The following is a 9,996-nucleotide window of genomic DNA, read 5'->3' as shown; positions in this document are numbered from 1 at the left end:
ATGGGGATGGGATCCCACATCTTCACATCTATGGCATGTGTGAGGTATGGAGAAAGAGAGGGAGAGTAGCTTTACGTCAGTGAGAAGCATGTCAAACTCAGGCTTGCAGGAGGGTTAAGCACAGGTTTTTCGGAAGTACCTAGAAGTGGTTTACTCCTGCGCAAGCAGAAGTCAGTGACAGCAAGTAGACCTGAGCCAGGGCAAAGCGTTGCCTGAAATGACTTGTAGCAGGCTTCCTAGGGGGTCCGTCACACAGCCAAGGATAGATCCTTCATCAAAGGAGCATTTTGTCTGTCCCCAGGTCCAGTCATATTGCCAACCTGACATTTCAGAGGAAGAAAGAGAATCAACATCCACATTTTTAATTGAGAGTTAACCCAAATTTTGAGTTGTTCAGAGCACTGGCTCTGTGCAGGTGGATGTGTGGATGTCCTTGCTAACAAGATATGGGCACTCTGAACAGCGGGCTTATTTTGATGTCTTTACTGACAGAATTGCATGCCTCCCTGTGCAAACTGATCAGAATGCAGCCCTTCTGTCAGCACTAGATGGGTGCATAAAACATTCACTACTACATTGGCAGCATACATTTGGAAGCATGACTATTAAGAAAAAAGTAGCAAGTGCTCTCAGCAATGTTTGAAAGCAAGTAGTGTGCACAGCTGTTCCACAGCAGTGGCTTTAATTTTCTGCCGTTGCAGGGCATAGCTGATCTAACATTAACTGTGGGTTTGCACAATGTCAGAACAGCCCTGAGAATATCAAAAGAAGGCTTGTGTATACTGAAGGAAAAAACTGTCAGGGAAAACTCTGCCCAAGACCAATTGATGTGAAGTAGTTGGCTCAAAGACCTTGCCTACCTCGGGGCGTGAGCAATAGGAGGGCAATACCAGTCCCCACTAACATATGATGCCAATAAGTTGTTGAGGTATGTTTTCAACAGCAGCATGGAGAGTTTAAGTTACCACAAAGTGGTATCCCACATGATTGGCCGGCTGGTGATTAGAACAAATCCACCTTTTCACATGGACTCTGCATACACAGCTGCAGCTGAGGACTGTGCAGATTCCCAGCTGCATTTTTCCAATCCACCTATTGCAGTACTTACATATGTGGTGTACACTTCTTTCCCACATACATATACATTAGACTTGTGCATTTTAACATAGATTTGTAGACCAAAGATGAAATAAAAACATACAGCTTTTCCTGGCAACACCATTCTAAACACTAGCCATGCCTCTAGAAATATCCAGAAGAAATTATTTTTGTTTTGTTGATGTCTGCATAGCCTTTGTTTCAATGAATCGAAAGGATGTGATTAGAAAGTGAGTGTTGCACTATTCTGAACCTCGTCTTTCTTTCTCTTTCATTAGCAAGTCAGACTAGTTTCTGGGAAGAGTGGTCCTCTTAAAAATCAGTGAAAAGTGAGGGACATATGTAGAGATAAAAAGCTTAAGACTGCACACCTGCATTCTGTGAAAGTTGGACAAAATTAAATAGTGGCGCAACTGAGTATACAACTTTTATCATTAGCTGTCTTTAAAAAGGTGGGGTTATAAAAATCTGATTTGCTGTAGGAATAGATGTTTGGGATGTTTCACGCACACACTTACGGCATGTTACTTCTATCAATAGAAAATGCAAGTGCTAAGCATCCCCATCTGCTTCTCAACTGAGGCAGATTATCAAAAATCACTGTGGTAGCGCTAAGAGCTTAAAGGAGTAGTATCCAGATGCATGTGCACATGTACACGTTAACCATGTCAGTTATTCATCCCGTGTGACAGCAGGCTGCCATTCTGTTGCTGACAGCTACGATTCCTTACATCTCGGAGCCTGAGGTCCCACTCCATGGCCGTGCGCATACACAGCAATTGATTGTATACCGTGGTCTTGCTGGGCGAACCAAACTGTCAACTGAGTTTCAAGAGGGCAAGTGCTATTTGGTGAATGCTTTAACACGATGTTGTCAGACAGGATGTTGCCCTACTTCATCAGATCTTTACTGAGTCTGTCTTTATAGATCATATATACATCCTCAGGAAGGGGGATTTCTCTCTCCTCTCCCCTTTCCCCCACTGCACTCTTAAACACCTGTGCATTGCCTTGTTTATTTTTACAACTGGTCCATGCAGAGACAGGCCAAGGAAGAACCTACTCACTGCACCTACAGACTTGAGGTCGCTGCGTTGTGAGACAGAGCTTACCAGAAACAGCAGGACAGTCAGCGCAAGAAGAGAGTTTGTCCGTGCTGTAAGCTGAGGACTCAGCAGGTGGAGTTGCGTCTGCACCTTCAAAAGAGCATCAGAGTCCCCATTCTCACTGGCGTGTCCCAGAAACGCATATGGTTCCCAGAGACGATGATTGGTACCAGTTATTGAATTGTGTTTTAATGGAAAGCTACACATTAAACCCCGCACATCCAACAGAGAGAACAGATTGCAAAATTGGAAGCAGACGGGAACCCATCTTGCTGTTAACAAGTGTCAGAAAGTTTCTGATTAGAGTTTAGTCATGCTTTTTACAGTACACAAGTCCAGCATTATTTGTGTGGGTCAGCTTGGCTTCCTCTCAGGCTGACACAGATGCTCACACAACTGAAATCAAAGCCTCTGAGTAGCATGGGGGGTCACAGCTTAACGAAGTGATACAAAATCACACAGCTGTGTGCAGCACACACACTAACAAGGGCTTTACAGTAAAACATCTCATTCACCCCAGCTTCTTCTGTAACAAGATACTTTTAGCAGACTTGTCACAGCTTTAAAAATCCTCACTCAGTGCTGAAAATTAATCCTCACTTTCAGATGGGCAAGTAAATATTGGCAAGGGCTTTGTAGAAACAAACACACAAACAAACAGCAAGATCTGAGAGTCCCTTTGGCCTTTCTCCTTTGCCAGAGGATTCTTCTGAAGCTCTGGGATTCAACTCTAGCAAACTATATATGGAGCTGCACTGCAGCCCTGTCAGTAACTCAGGCTTTGGCTGAACGACGGGCAGGTGCTGTGCAGAAAAAAGGTCACCTGCAAACCTGGAAGCTGGGAATAAAAACAGGCACAAGCCTCTTCCTTCTGATTTTAGCCCTCTGCTTTAAAAATGGCTCATTTTTTAAAGATGAATAAGGGGATAGGTAGGTTGGCCTCTGAAAGATGTTTCATGGGAGTATCTTTGGCATTGTAGCACCCTAAAAGGTCAAGTAAACAGCTACATCTCATCAGCATGTATGCGCTCTTTGGCACACAGAGAAATGCTTGATATAATCAGTCATGCTTGTAGGACTGAGGGAGCATGAGGGATAAGTTTGCATGTCTCAGCTGCTAAATAGCTGAGAGTTGAGGGAAATCAGACAGCTTCAGCAGAAAATAGGTTTTTAAATTTTTGTGAGATTTTTCCTACCAGGAAGAAGGCTCCAGAGAGGGAAGTGAAGTAAGAGTTCTGACTGGCAGGGTACTTTTCCATAACCATGTGTCCATAACCGTCTGCCATCAGACCTCTAAGCCAAGGTTGTGGGATGTCCATGATTATTTCTTAAGCGCCAAACACTGACTTGCATTGGTATAATATCTCCATACATTTAGGTCTCTGCTATTTTAAGAAATCTCAGTGCACCTTTAAGGTAATAGAAGGCAAACTCACCCACTGATATGCTATCTGTATCTCTGCAGACACCCGATATCCCCCTCAGTGATGTGCATGAGAACACTGCCATCTTTCTAATCCCTAATCTCTCCAGCCACAAGTGGGACTGGCAGCGGCCAGAAGGACTCCAGCCAGCCTTCACTGTTCTACTGTTCAGAGGCTTGCGAAGGCAAAGGCTGCAAGACTAATCGGGCTTGCAAATGGCACCTCACTGGAAAACTAATGCAATACTATTTTGGGAGAGAAAATACCAAATACCAAACCCCTACTCAGTGGAATTACAGGAGAAACCACTATGTGGAGCCAGCCACTAATTATTTGGCTGATGAGGAAACTGGATTCAAACAAGCTTGTTATCAAAATTTCAGGTGCATGTGCTCCCCCATTGCCTTTTGCTTTGCCTCTCTCAAAAGTCTAGACATGGGACCGTTTGCTGCAATGTAAATCAGACACATAAACCCATCGGTGAACTTAGTAAAGTGGTGCTGTGGAGACAGAAAGACACATCCCTTCCCTGTCTTTGGGAGAGAACTCTCCACCAGGTTTCCTGCGCTTTCATTTACATTATTCCTTGTTTTGCTCCCATCTTGTTTAAACTCTTGTGGCCTGTGAAAGAGTATTACAAGTTTCCCAGACTAAACAAGAGAACAGAGTATAGCTTGAATGTCATTACTGACAACATGCTGTGGTTTGTGTACATCATCTGACGGATGCAGAGCCTCTTCAGCCACTAGATTAGGATGGAATTTGATTTAGAAAACAGAATAGCTTCTAGATAATGTGTATATTTGAAAGGCTGGGAAATATGATAAACTTCTCTAATCTTAGGCATGAGAGGTAATTTCAAATGTTAGGGAAGGGAACAGTAAGAGATGCACACACCAAGGAAACCTTATCTGTCACACAAGACTTCCTCTACTGATGAACCATAATGAGAATTTATGGACTAAAAGTTCAAACTCAGCTTTGCACTGGAAACTTTCCTCACCGTTTACTCCATTACTTAATGTGAACACTTCTCTGTGTTTCCAATACTGAAGTTAGAGGTTTTGTTACAGGCAGGCAAACCACTGGGATATAGCAGCTTCCTGTCAGAAAGAACCTCAAGGGAAGAAAAATCTCAAGGGTAACTCAGGTTTTTGTAGTAAAGTGAGATTTATCTGCCTTATTCCTCCACTATCTCCAAGGAAGGAGAGAACTGAAATACAGCACTCAGTTGCAGAGGGAAGTCTTCTGTCCGTACTGATGAGCAGCTAGGAAGAATGGTATTTGGCTCTATAAGCAGTAGGAGGCACAGAGTCTCTACCCTGCAGGATATTACCTATACAGTCTGAGCCATGAGCATAGCTTGTGCATGCTATGATACTATGATGGAAGAATTTGAGGATGTATATATATTTCTTCCCCTAGCATCCGTCCTCTGTATTTCTCCATCGATGGGAAGAAATACAACCTATTGGCAGAGAATCACACACATAAATTCTTCAAGTTAATGAGCTCAGGCTGCTCGTACAATTCACACCTACAAATGGCATTGACCAAACCTGGTAAACTACCTAAAGTAGCCAGAAAGGCACGGGGGAGGCAAGAGTTGTAAATTATCCCCAGGGAGTCTCAGGCTTCATGAATAAACAGCCCAACCTCCATTAACCTAGCTGTAAAGAAGTGTCTTGAAAATTGGGCATTCAGGATGATACTTTTTCATTCTCTCTTATCAAGTGTAACATTCCCAAGGAAATAATTCAATACAGCTCGGACACAAACTTGTCTCCTCCATATCTGAGTGTGTCTCAATATTGCTAGGCTGCAGAGCTAATCTTCTACTTTTCCTTAGGCTCAGTGATTATTTTCCCCCCTTGAATGCGAAAGGGAAGTCTTGGGAGTATAAACGGAAAGAAATCTACCTGCTAGTCCCCTGTGACTTGACAGTGAGGCTGGTGGACACAACACCAGGCTGTACATACGCTTTTTGCTGCCCAGCTTCTCAGTCAGTGTCCTGTGGGCAGAGTCCACAGCTTGCAGTTTGATCCATTGAGTTTTCCCTACATCAGCAAGGTCTGGCTTGTGCTAGACAAAAAAATACTGTCACCCCAGTGGGAGCCATGGGTCTCCCTGGGTTTGACAAGACACTTCCTGACCTATCCAGGCTCTGGGGTTTTAAAAACCCAGTTTTTGTGGCCTTATTTGGGGTAGCTCTGATCCTCCCACTGCAGAGAGACCAGGGAAAACTTCTGTCCAGTCATCTAGTAAAACCCATTGTCCCGAAGTGTTCACACCCAGACAGCCCCGAGGCCCTGAACACAGCAGCCCCAAATTTGTGAGCCTCCTACAAAAATTGAACACAGATGGCTGCCTCTACATGTGCTGGCATTGCAACTTTATCAGATTCATAATGCTAGAGCCCCTCGGCAGATACCCAAGCTGTTACAGCCCTGGCCAGAAATATCAACCACAGCTGCTTTGTCTCGTCTGACAAAGCAGCAGTGATAACCAACTTCAGCAGTAAGAATAAAATGAGAGTGTTTTGAATGTAAATTGGATTAATAAATTATATTGCTGCTTTGTTAGATGCAAAAGTTTTCATGTGTTAGAGGAGCCATTTCTGTGTTACAGATGTCTGAAGGAACATTGTTCAGAGTTCAGGAATCACCGAAGAACAACACACTGTGCCTCAATTTAAGCTTCAAGTACTGCCCTTCAAAAAACAGAGTATCTTGTAAACACATAGCATTGCAGATTAAATAAGCAACAGTCTGGAGTGTTGAAAGGGTAATTTCTTATTTTAGCATTTCAAGTAGTTTTAGGAAACAGTCATTCCCTTTTCTGTCTTAATAAAGCTTGTCCTACTTAGAGATGACAAAACCCATTTGTGACGAGGTGGCAGGCTGTACCTGAGCTCTGCTTAGGTTGCATGAGGCAACAAGGGCAGCCGAGCAGGGCATGCAGGCAGGCTGAGCGAGAGCTGGCAGGGCTCAGGGCTGACGGAAGGGAAAAGAGCCAGATTGCATGTCCAACCTCACCACATTATTCTGCATGTTTGGCAGCTCTCTTTCATTATATGATCATGTGCTTGTTTCCAAAGGATCCTTACCACAGTCAGAGTAGTGCAGGGACATTTAGGCTTTTTTTCCCCCCCAGAGTTGGCATTAAATGACAGGTAAGGCAAGAGATTGCATAAACAATAATAAGATTAGACTGCTGGATGCAGAGCTAACATTTAAGGAGGGCAAGGCAGCATCAAGCCCCAGCTTAGAAGAAAATAAAATAGGCAAACAGTTCCTAGCAGCTGGAACAAACCTGAACAATGCTTAATGATGTGAAGGCATACTGTGAGTCCCAGCGTATCTGCTTGTCTGTTTAGACAGTTAAGAAAGCTGAACACCAGCCTAGAGGTGCCTCTGCAGTCTGCCAAAACAAGTGAAGAAGTCTAAACTGAGGAGACCCCTGAACACTGCAGCCTACTAAGCGTTTGCTTGGGATTGCTCCTGTGGTGGACACATTGGCTGAACCAAACAGTTTGCAGCTGATCACCACTTGTTTTCTGCTCCACAACGGACACTTGGGAATAGCTCAGCAAACGGCTGAGCTCTCATGCAGCAGCCTGGTTGTAGGTAATGGTGTGAGTTGAGTTTTTTTCTAGTTTGATGTTAAATTTTTCCCCACTTCTTAATATCCACCATGAAATGCTAGAACAGTGTGTTTACCATCATTTTCATTTAGCGTTGTTATGCTGTTCTTACAGCTGTAGTTGAAGTTAATGGAAATTACGCTTTGAACATGTGAAATGCTGTGTAATGCTAAGAACTCTTGACAACAATCCAGTACTTGATATTTACCAGACACCTTGATAGTTTCAGCCCGAGTCTCTTAGTTCTTCTACTGTGGAAATGATGACATGTGTAGTGTCATTGCTGTGCTGCAAAAATAAGGTAATTAATGTGTGAGGAAGCTGGGTACCATGGAGGGAGAAGAGCAGAAGCTCTCATAAGTGTTACCCTTGTATGCAGTGGAGCACAATAAAGAGAATAAGCAAGGCCTGAGACAGCATGTGGAATGAACAGGGGAAAAGGCAGCACTGTAATTGTACAGCAGGGCATGGGCCCTCTGGAAAAAGAGTATGTGGTTATTCAGTTAAAGGCAGGAGAAGAGCTTCTATATAGAGCTCATCAGGGTGTGAGACAGCAGCATTCATACTAAAAGCACATCCTCTTCCCCCACTTCTTGTCCAAAATCACACAGTAAAAATGCTAAGGTTACAAGTTCTCCAAATATAAGAAATACACCTCCAACTGCTGCTGTCCCACACCCTGATGAGCTTCTGCAGGTGAGCACCCACCACACTACCATGTTTAAAAGTCCTGTTGATCTGCACTTTCTTATTTGTGTGTGTAGGTCACGGCAGTGCCTGTTCCCTTGCTTTCTGTTGTACTCGTTATCTCTTAGTGAAGAGGGTACCTAACACATGTTCCAGCTCCAGCCCTGTAGTCTCATCTCCTTTCTGCTCACCAGATACGCTAATACCTTAAGCACATCACCTTTGATAACTCCAACACTATGTATGTGCTGCATATCAATTAATCTCGTCAGAGACTCACAGTGAAGGAAAACAGATAAATTGTGTAAGGGTTCCTACTGTGCTCAAGCACAGTATTACTGTGTTCGAGCACAGTAAACCTGCAGATCTAAGGAAAACAATGATTATTGCCTTGTTCTCATGGCTCAGATTTTTTTTAATTGTTGGTGGATTGAGATCAGAATTAAGTATATGGGCTTTAAACCACACATCTTCTCTCCTAAACAGCAAAATTGACGGTCCTTTGGTTAAATTAACCACCTATGATAGCTTGAGCTTTCTGTAGATCTCAAATCCTCTCCAAAGCTCGAGATTAATATTTTATAAATTCTCATGTCAATTAGGTCAAATACTAACCTAATTATTCGCCTGTTTAAAGATTTCCAAACTCTTTTTCTGCAGATATATCTAATGATTTGGTTTCACTAAGCTGTAGCTGTCCTGTTTTCCTGGTGTGATGTTGTCCCTGTCTTCAGCAGCACTGCCTGACAGCATGTGGCTGTCCCACCGAGTCCTTCAGGTGGGAAGGGACCCCAGGAGGTCTCTACTCCAACCTGCTGCTCATCACAGGGCCAGCTCTGAGGTCAGATCAGGCTGCTCGGGGCTTTACTTGGTCAGTCTTTAGATGCCCCCAAGGATGGAGACTGCACAACCTCTCTGGAGAGTCTGCTACACTGCTCGGCTCTCATCACAGGGAGCAGGTCTCTCCTTATGTCGCATCTGAACCTCTCTTGTTTCCAGTAATGTCCATTGCCTCTTGTCCTCCCACCACTGTGAAGAGCCTCCTTTCTCGGTAGCACTGGTGGGCAGCTGCTAGGTCCCCTGAAGCCGTTTTCTCTCCAGGCTGTTCAGCATCAGCCCTGTTCCCTCAGTCTCACTTCGCAGAGCACGTCCTCCAGCCCCCGACTGTCTGGGTCATCTCCGGTAGGATGAAGGAGATACCTCCTGCGCTCCCAAGACAGCTGGCTACAAGACCTAGAAACACTCTGACTTTCCTTTAAGATGATTCCTGCGTGCTGCCAAGCTGTGGCGGAGCACGAGGTCCCTGCAGTACGCTGAGGCGTGTGGTGATAGAGCAGCGTCCTCACGTCCCCTGGGTAAGAGCTCATAAATCGCACCCACTGCTTGGGGTTGTCACCCTTCCTGCAAAACTGAAATCCAAGAGCCTGTGAAGTTGTTGGCAGTTAACTAGTTGGCAATTAATGTCAAGAGCAGCAGGTAAGAGTGGCTCTTGGTGTGGGGAGGGAGAAAGCGGTGCTGTGGTGCTTGGCTGGGGTCCGTGAGGAGATCTGCTTGATGAGGTAAAGGTCGAAATGCCCATTTGGAGCAGGGGTAGCCTGCTAGTCCTGTACCAGACGGGGTGCCTGGGGGCCCACCGCTGGATGGGGTGGGATTTTCCCGCCGCCTGTGCCGCTCTGTGCCACGTTAGGAACATTCTCCAGCAGAAATTTAACGACCCCCTCGGGCACTCGCTGGAGCACCGCGTACCTCCCCCTCCGCGCGGGTCTCGCACGGGTGCGCAGGGGTGTCCGCGCTGCCCGGCGCCGCAGCCACGGGAGGTGTCTTTGGGCGGCAGACACCCGCGGCTCCTAGGGCCGCCCCGCCCGCCCGCCGCCATTTTGCTGCGAGGCGGAGGGGTCTCTGCCTCGAGCCCCTCTGTCCTGCGGCCGCCGGGCGGGCGCCGCGCGCCCCGGCCACGCCCACACCCCGCCCCTCCCGCCCGGCAGGAGGCGGGGCTACGGGTTGGCCACGCCCTCGGGGGGGGGGGGGGGGGAGGCGG

Source organism: Strix uralensis, chromosome 4 (assembly GCF_047716275.1).
Source record: "Strix uralensis isolate ZFMK-TIS-50842 chromosome 4, bStrUra1, whole genome shotgun sequence".
Taxonomy (NCBI): Eukaryota; Metazoa; Chordata; class Aves; order Strigiformes; family Strigidae; genus Strix; species Strix uralensis.
This window is presented reverse-complemented; position numbering follows the sequence as displayed.